The sequence below is a fragment of the Patella vulgata genome, chromosome 4 (assembly GCF_932274485.2).
Source record: "Patella vulgata chromosome 4, xgPatVulg1.2, whole genome shotgun sequence".
In the NCBI taxonomy this organism is placed as follows: domain Eukaryota; kingdom Metazoa; phylum Mollusca; class Gastropoda; family Patellidae; genus Patella; species Patella vulgata.
Window position 1 is genome coordinate 2,192,492 of NC_065882.2, and position 9,127 is coordinate 2,201,618.

The window sequence follows — 9,127 nt, forward strand, 5'->3', positions numbered from 1 at the left end:
ATGTAAATTTAAATTAATGGGATTTAGCGGGATACCGACACTGTCTAAATGTTCTCTATAAACGAAGACATAGATATCAGTCATTACCATTTGAAAATTAATGTAAGCCTTCTTAAATCCAAAGGGCATACATTCCCATTCAAACACATCGCTGATTTATGCTTAGACGGTTCATCCATCACTGTCTACCATAACCCACGAATATCAGGAGCTGTATGAACGGGCTTGCTATTCACGTCTACGACGTGACGAGACGCTATTTACATGTCCTTATCTAAATGGTTTATTACGTAATATATAATTGATTTGACGATAATAATAAATGCACGAAATGTCGAAAATAATAAATACTATACTGTGACGTTAGACAATAATAAATACTATACTGTGGCGTTAGACAATAATAAATACTATACTGTGGCGTTAGACAATAATAAATACTATACTGTGACGTTAACTAATAAATTAATATGTCAAATGAAACATAACATCTGAAGCAAGCTGGTATACAAAAGTGTTTATGAATTACTCCTAGGTATGGATAATATCGTTTTAACTGTTTTTGCAGAATAAGTAAAAGTGTGCACAGCTTTACGGGAAACGCTGGTCTAGTGTTGATGGACACATTAAAGAGGTTCAGATGCGTTCCGTGAACGAGAACGAGGTGATTCCCTTTTTACATGCTACTTCATCAGTTCTCTGGGGGTTTCCCCCGCGGCGATAGACGAACACGCTCGTGAAAACGTCTTGGGTCCTCTGAAGTCGTAAGTGGCTGATGGTTTAATTCTATTTTAGATAACCTTTTTCATAATTTTCCCGAAACATCCCTTCCATATACACCAGCCATTGTTAGGCACGGTTTGACTGGTCGAATAAAAGCGAACTGACAAAACGAATCGACACTTTCAAACAGTGCACTTTTTGCACTACTCAATTTTCAGGACCATCACTACTTTCGAGAACGACGACTTCACCTTGTTCTCGTTCTCATTCTCGGAACACATCTGAATCTCTGTAATATTCCATGTTCAACTTCTTGCTTTAAACATACATTATTCAAAAGCTAAATCTGCCTATTACAGGTCTTTCTCTAGGTCTGAAATTTTATATAAACTATTAATTAGACATTAATTAACATGAAAAGACCTTAATCAACTCTCGATGCCATCTTATGCGTTCGATTTTCACTGTAGGTGAATCCGATCTGCTACCCAACGATCATTGATAACTAAATGCAAAAATGAATAATCGAGACTAAGTTTTTTTTAAATATATAGTACCAACTTTAGTAATGATGATCAATCGCTAATATCGTGGTTCAGACTCATGCAATTTGACTGACATTTTCAGCATATTCCCTTTACATTATCTAGTTTTTAACTATACTCAGCCAAATTAAAAACTTGACACTGATGAATTTCTGGTAAGTCAAATAAATTTTAAAGTGTTTCTAACGATAGTAAGTAGTAAGAAGCCTTTAATTTCATAAAATTGTAGATCACGTGACTTTTGAGCATATAAAGATGAAAAACCTGAAAAACACGTGCAAACACAAATTCGTGAGGTCAACCGATGCAAGTTTGCTTAAACTGAACACGCACACGTAACTTGAACTGGAAAAACAAATTAAATTGTTATTTTCATCTTTGTTAGAAAATGCCGCGCCTTTCAAATGTAGAACGTCTACGTGCTATAGGTAGGCTCTATGCTGGTCAGTCTGTGGTCACTGTTGCAAGAGCCTTTAATTGTTCACGCCAGACAATAATTAATCTTAGAATGAGAGTGCTTCAAACTGGAACTATTGCCGACCGCCCAAGGGCGGGAGCGCCACGTGTGACGTCACTCCAGGAAGATCAAGCAATACGATTACGTCATCTTAGAAACAGATTTGTCACTGCAACCTCCACAAGTAGAGAGATGTTTGGTGGAAGGGTAACTGCACAAACTGTTCGAAATCGCTTGCAGGCTGCTGGTCTTCGAGCTCGGAGGCCCTATAATGGACCAAATATTGACACCAGTTCATCGCGGTAACCGACTTGTGAGGGCTACAAGACACATAATATTTACTCAAAGACAGTGGAAATCGGTTGTCTTTAGTGACGAATCTCGATTCACTTTGAGATTTGCCGATGCCAGGGTCCGAGTGTACCGCAGACGAGGTGAACGTTACGCTCAAGTATGCGTCAGAGAAGTTGACCGATTTGGTGGCGGCAACGTCATGGTTTGGGGTTCTTTTTGTGCACATGGACGTTTTCCTCTTGTTGTTGTCCAAGGGAACTTAAATGCTGTCCAGTACAGGGATCAGATTTTGCAACCTGTTCTTCTTCCGTTTATGCAGAGACATGGGCCTGGACTAACGTTTCAACAAGACAATGCTCGACCCCATACAGCAATTGCTACCCAGAATTTTTTAAGAAATGCCGGTGTCCAAGTCCTGGATTGGCCGTCGCTTCGCCCCGAACTTAATCCTATTGAACACATCTGGGACGAACTGGGTCGACGTGTTCGTCAGCAAGTGAATCCACCACTGACGTTGCGGGACCTTCAACATGCTCTTGCTGAGCAGTGGCGACGTCTTCCTCGGGTAGTGTTTACTAATGTTCTGAGATCCATGAGAAGACGCTGTGTGGCAGTACGAGAGGAGGCCACAACCGTTCCTAAACACTTTAGTCCGATTGTTCTCTGAATTTCATTTTGGGGGGTACTGTGACATCACGAACGTTATCAATGTCAAGGACTTTCGGCGAGACGTATTCTTGCTTTCTGTTGATGTCAAGGTCGTCTGTGCACAACATAACACTAAAATAGTTGCCTTAAACCAAATATTAAAAATCTAGTCCCAAAAATCCCGAGTGTCAACTTCGAGTGTCAAGTTTTTAAGTTGGCTGAGTATATTATAGTTAGAACTGCCAACTCGTTATCTAATCTCTCATAATTCCCCTTTAATTATGTCTACTCTTATTTCTAATTCAAATAGTAACGGTTAGTGAGCCAGCGTTTTACTAACCAAACCACCATGTTGGAGAGTTAAATATCATCCGACTCATTACAAACATTGGCATCGAGTTATTTCAAAAAGGAAGCCAATTGCGTTATTCATCGGGTTATATCATTTCGTACAAAGGGGTGACAACATGTCATGTTTATCGGAATAATTCTTGGTACTTTTACAACGACTGGGCTAATGAAGATGGGTTTTTTTGTAAATGAAAATGCTGGAAGTCCCAGCTGGGTTTTGAGGTTGGAGGTTTACACCAATCAATATGCCGCTTATCTGTCATTTTGTTTTCATCTTGTACTTCCCAGTAAGATCGATTGAAATATTTTTACGAATTAATTCTACCTAATGTCTTATCTGTAGAATATAATGGCCTACTTACATACTGGCCCTGTCTATACAGATCGCTGCTCTTATAACGCGGTGGTCAAATCTGGAGCCTGTTTCACGAAATTTTAACTAAGATAAAATCTAAATTTTAGTAATTTGATTGGATAATATTAGATTTATTTTAGTGCTTAGCCAATCAAAATGGAAGTATCTACTAAAATTTGACTTTTATCTTTAGTTAAGATTTCGAGAAACAGGGCCCTGTATGTGGACAGTTTTCGTTATAATAAGGTGTTAAAATCTATCGACTGTTGAAATTTAAAGTACATTTAAACATTAATAAAACTGGAATTTTTGGCACGAACGAAAGTAAACTCAATAACGTTTTTCATGAGATTTATTTTCACCGTAATATTAGTATTAAAGATCCAAGAGGGGGCGAGAGAGGGAGAGAGGTAGTTTAACGTCCAGTCGACGCAAACTAGGTCCTTTTGGAACTAACATATAGTTTAATAATAGCTTGCGCGTAAGGATCTTTAGAAGTTCGGGCAAGCCAGCGGACCTTGAGAAAACCCACGAGGTTAGACAGGACAGACCTTATATCTACAGCGCGACAGACCATCCCAGCCTCCACCCCCAAACAGTTCCAACAAAAGGCAGATTGTCCCTTTAAGAAACGTTGTTAGCCATGTAAACAGATATTTCCGGCAATTGATGTATTGTTATAATTTGCCACAGTCAAGTAATGTGGGAAGCTGCACACGCTACCTTTGATCCTGGTTCCAATAACACGGAATCGATAATCAACAGGAAATTAACTTTAGTGCAAACAAGTAGGGCATGTAAACCAATGGTGTGGTGGCGGTCATATTGCATAAGGAACCTTGGGAATAAAATGCGGGAATAAATGGGGTTTAACGTCCACTCGACACAAACTAGGTCATTTTGGGACTGACATATTCAATTTTATTTCAATAATTCGCTTGCGCGTAGGGGTTTTTAGCAGTAGGACAGACAACCCTTCTCCTTGTCACGTACAGCCAAGGGATGGAAACCACGTCAGTTGATTCAATGGCCGATCTTATAATACAACGCGCACGCGCTAACCATTAGGACATCCAAACCCGTTATTGAATATATACAAACCCGCTATTGCATATATCCAACCCCGCTATTGTATATGGTTGCCATCGTGTATTAAAGGAAGCCAGTCTTTAACTCAGCATCATCCACGGTCTTCGACATTTAATAGACCTAGTCGTATTAAATAAAATAACTTAATATAAAAATAATAAAAAAAAAATCTTTTCATGGTAAGATAACAACATCAATTTTGATTTAAATTGACCAATAAGTCGTGTTATGCAAAATCACTTGGGTAAAAATACTAAAAGCATTCAGAAGATGACATATATGAATATAAATGATGAATGTTTTGTGCGGTTATGTAATATGTATTATTAAATGTATGTGACTATGTTTAAGTGTATATGTATGCATGCTGTCCATAATGGACGTTTTGGTGCAATAAACATCTTATCTTATCTTATAAATCAGGACACCGGGTTATTTTCACAATGTTATGGTTTTATGACATATATAATTAAATATATATTAATTATGACGTCACATTAATAATGATGTCATTGTAATAATCATATTAAACATACATTATGCAAGAGCTAAATCTGTCTATTGCAAGTCTTTCTTTAGGCCTGAAATGTTATCTAAATTATTAATTAGACATTAATTAACCTATCCAGACCATAATCAACTCTAGATGGTTATGCTAGCCTGCGATCTTTAGTGGATTATGAGCCGATTTACTGCATAACTTTCCTTCGCGATTTAACGATTAAATGGCTAGATAATCAAGAATATGCTGTTTATCGTACTGACTTTAGTAATGATGATCGAGGCTAGGCGGAAATTTCCACCGCTTAGTTATCGGTTCATATTGAACCAATTTGACTGAAATTTTCAGCACATTGCCTTTACATTATCGAGTTTTTAACTATTATAGTGAGAACTGCCAACTCGTTATCGAATCTCCCATAATGTATCTTTAAGGTGGTGATGACGGACTTGACAACGAACAGCTTCTAGACAGTTAATATCTTCTTGATCCGAGTAAAACCATATTTTCATGTATCCCCATCAAAACAAGTGTCTGTAAATCAGACCAGACCTCCTATTAAAGACCAGAACTCTCTTTGAAGACCAGACCTCCCCATAAAAACATTCCCTTGAATATTATTTACTCCAGAAGTATAATAATGTTTTTCAAAGGCAATGGTGGAATAAATCCCCAATATCAAATACCTATCGAAGCATAAATGAAAAGTTTCTATTTTTACTGGATTAGAATCCGATCTGCTGTTCAACGCCCACTGATGATTGACCGCGCAAATGTATAATCGAGACTTTGTTAATTATTGTGACAGCGCGGTAACAATGACAATCAAGGCTACAGCGATTTTTAAAATAAGGTTTTCTCGGCTTGGAGTGAAGCAATTTGACTGACATTTTCAGCATACTCCTTTTACATTATCTATGTTTTAACTATTACAGCGAGAACTGTCAGCTCTTTATCTAATCTTACCTAATGTCGCTTTAATAAACAAACACATACATGAACCATAGGTCATCCAGTTAGCCTCTTTATATAACCCTATTAAGATCTACAGGTCATCCAGCTAACCCCTTTATATAAACCTATTAAGATCTACAGGTCATACAGCTAGCCTCTTTATATAACCCTATTAAGATCTACAGGTCATCCAGCTAACCCCTTTATATAAACCTATTAAGATCTACAGGTCATACAGCTAACCCCTTTATATAACCCTATTAAGATCTACAGGTCATATAGCTAACCCCTTTATATAACCCTATTAAGATCTACAGGTCATACAGCTAACCCCTTTATATAACTCTATTAAGATCTACAGGTCATTCAGCTAACCCCTTTATATAACCCTATTAAGATCTACAGGCCATACAGCTAACCCCTTTATATAACCCTATTAAGATCTACAGGTCATCCAGCTAGCCCCTTTATATAACTCTATTAAGATCTACAGTCATACAGCTAACCCCTTTATAATACCCTATTAAGATCTACAGGTCATACAGCTAACCCCTTTATATAACCCTATTAAGATCTACAGGTCATATAGCTAACCCCTTTATATAACCCTATTAAGATCTACAGGTCATACAGCTAACCCCTTTATATAACTCTATTAAGATCTACAGGTCATACAGCTAACCCCTTTATATAACCCTATTAAGATCTGCAGGTCATACAGCTAACCCCTTTATATAACCCTATTAAGATCTACAGGTCATCCAGCTAGCCCCTTTATATAACTCTATTAAGATCTACAGTCATACAGCTAACCCCTTTATATAACTCTATTAAGATCTACAGGTCATACAGCTAACCCCTTTATATAACCCTATTAAGATCTACAGGTCATATAGCTAACCCCTTTATATAACCCTATTAAGATCTACAGGTCATACAGCTAACCCCTTTATATAACTCTATTAAGATCTACAGGTCATACAGCTAACCCCTTTATATAACCCTATTAAGATCTACAGGTCATACAGCTAACCCCTTTATATAACCCTATTAAGATCTACAGGTCATACAGCTAACCCCTTTATATAACTCTATTAAGATCTACAGGTCATACAGCTAACCCCTTTATATAACCCTATTAAGATCTACAGGTCATACAGCTAACCCCTTTATATAACCCTATTAAGATCTACAGGTAAGCCAAACCCCTTTCATATTGCTAAAGTAAGCTCTCGTCCTCTCTAGGCCAGAAATTAAAAAAAAACAGCAATTAGGATTGCATGAAATAAATTCAGAAGACTGTCTAATGAAGACAGGCCTACACCATGTAGTGAGAAATTGTTGTCTGACCTTAGTCGAATTCCAACTATCAAGATTTCTCTATGTGCACAATGTATACAAGGGACCTCGATTTTTGTCTCATCTGAACGACTAGGCATTTTTCCTTGCTAGACCCTTTGTCCTGCACCACCGACAAGCACATACAACGCTGGAAAATCCAGTTGACGTTTAATGCTTTTATTTTGTTAGGTGTTTTGCCAAGGCATCATACCAACATGTTCCTTACAATCGAATATCTTTTCTTCTCTTTTTTCCTTTTAATAATTTTATTTACGTATGAGTTTACAAGTAGGTTAAGTGTATTCATTTTTAAAATTAAATAACAAAGTCTTACCAAAGTCTTACAATACACAGATCTAAAAATAAATAATAGTAGTAAATGTAAATCCATTACTTGGGAATGTGTATGCAAGAGTTTCTAGGAATCTATTAATTCTTTAAAAAGATATTGCCATTTATTTCTACGGGGATATGCCCATTAAAACAATTATATCCATCAATGTGGAATGCGTATACAATAAGTACTAGGAATTTATTAATTCTTTAAAAAGATATTGTGATATTTCTATCTCCAGTTTAGCATTTTCTATTAAGAAACTTTCATATTTATTTTTATTTAGTGTTTAATTTCGTAATTTAGTCTGATGTATATAAAACTTCATTCCATGATTAATGAAGATCCATTCAGTTTTATTAATATAATAGAGTTTGTTAGTGAGACCAAGATGGTTGACATTTGTTGTTATATTGATCTTTATATCAATGCGATCTAAGATAGTATTAAATTGATTCCATATTATTTGTGAGAAAGGGCATAACACAAAGAGATTGAAATGAAATGAAATGGGGTTTAACGTCCTACTGCTCTGCTCCTAAACTGGGCTAATGAAGACGGGCATAGCCCATACAATGTGCTATGAGGGAAATTTTGTCTGGGCAGCGGCACTATCCCCCTACTTTTATATCGAATTCCAACTGTCAAGGGATCTTTTACGAGCATACCAATGTGTACACGGGACCTCGGTTTTCCGTCCCATTCGAACGACTAGACAGCTGTCCTTGTCAGGCCCTCCGTCCTGCATTACTGACAAGGGGGAACCACGCCGAAAACTCTGGATGAACTTCCTCGGCCAATGCAGGGATCGAACACCCGACCTCCAGGCTAGCGAGCCAGCGTCTTACCCACTTAGCCACCACACAAAGAGATGTTCCACAGTTTCTATATTAGACTCGCAGAAGGTACTTAGTGTGGTATTTACTTTTATAATTTTGAATAATTTATCATGTGTGAATATAATCCTATGAAGACTATATTTTGTAAAAATGATGGGCTTCTGATATCCAATATATAAGATAAAGTGAAAATTTCAACATTGGCAGACGAATTGCGTGTCAGAATGCTTTCGGGCGCCATTTGTGATGAAGTGACTCAATGAACAAGGTTAAACACGTCCTACAGGAGAATACTAACGATGTAGACTGGAATAACCAGACGCCAAATTCTGCCAGGGGTTAGGGTTCGCCGAACATAACTGATTAGAAATTAAAGTAAAAACAGAAACGGTTGAATGTAAATCAGTTTATATACATTCATATTACATTATTATATTCGTTGCCACCTATTTGTGACCATTTCTAGATGCCAATGAATCGAGAATTAGCCTCTTTGGGCATTGAAACAACAAAACCACTGTATTATTTCCATTTGGAACAGAGCGGATAACCAGTAGTTACATCTTATTTATAATCAGTGGTGCAGGACAGTGTCTAGTCCTTCGGGTGGAACGAAAAACCTAAGTCCACCGAGTACCTAAAGATAACATCTCGAAGTCGAAGAAGAGTCGGTGCTGTCTGAGTAAAAATTGTAC